Source organism: Octopus bimaculoides, chromosome 3 (assembly GCF_001194135.2).
Source record: "Octopus bimaculoides isolate UCB-OBI-ISO-001 chromosome 3, ASM119413v2, whole genome shotgun sequence".
In the NCBI taxonomy this organism is placed as follows: Eukaryota; Metazoa; Mollusca; class Cephalopoda; order Octopoda; family Octopodidae; genus Octopus; species Octopus bimaculoides.
The window spans coordinates 31,828,447-31,829,353 of NC_068983.1; the positions used below are offsets into that span (position 1 = coordinate 31,828,447).

A 907-nucleotide genomic window follows, 5' to 3' on the forward strand; every position below is an offset into this window, starting at 1 on the left:
GGTACAAATCAGTTTAAAGTGTAAGAAAATGTACAGCACAAAGTAGATGTCTGCCCTTTATGATGATAGCTATTAACAGCCTGTTTTCCAGTTATTATATCACTTTTTCTTTGAAATGTCATTGGGAAATTTTTTTCTTTTAAAAAGTTTTTTTCTTTTTGTTGCTGTTGATTTGCTTCTTAATCTTGTGTCTGAGAGAGTTAAATCATTACAGTGAAAATGAGAAATTTTTTCTCATGTGTGTGTGTGTGTTTGTAAATGAGAGTGAGTGTCTGTGCGCGCGCGTGTGTGTGTGTGCGTTTTAGGAACTGTCTACTTGTTGAGGTACTGTGTGTTGTTATTGTTTAGCTCTGATCAAAGACATTACTACTGTGACCTCTTTCTTTTATACATTCAGAATTACATTTTTCCATGCATCCTTATTTTAGGACAGGAGAGAATGATTTGTGAAAATATGGCTATTTCTAAAAAAGTTGAGTTACCATTTAGAGTCTACTTCATTGGTTCGTGTGTGTGTGTGTAAGTGTGGCTGTGAAGTTAAGAAGTTCACTTGCCAACCACAGGTTTCAAGTTCAACCTCACTGTGTGACACATTGGGCAAGTGTCTTCTGTTACAGTGTGAGAGAATTTGGTGTATGTTAACTGAGAGAAGCCTATCAAGTGTGTGTTTGCGACTCTTTGTGCTGACATTGCATAATAGTAATAAACAACTATACCCCATCATCAAATGGTGTCTTTCATTTCCAATTTACTATGAAAACATACCATTGGGAAATATTATCTTGCTTAAAAATAGGCAAGAGTTGGAAACAAGAAGGACATCTGGATAGAAAATCTGCCTCACTCAGTTCTGTCACACACATGTCAGCAAGGTAAAGTAGCCATAAAGTAATAACTATAGATATAT

General features: G+C 35.5%; 1 protein-coding gene across 2 annotated transcripts in view; it reads left to right on the forward strand.

Annotated features, from left to right (window-relative positions):
* Nucleotides 1–907, forward strand: part of LOC106883251 (set1/Ash2 histone methyltransferase complex subunit ASH2) — a 154,711-nt gene that overhangs the window by 61,854 nt on the left and 91,950 nt on the right. The gene's annotated exons all lie outside the window — the stretch shown is intronic.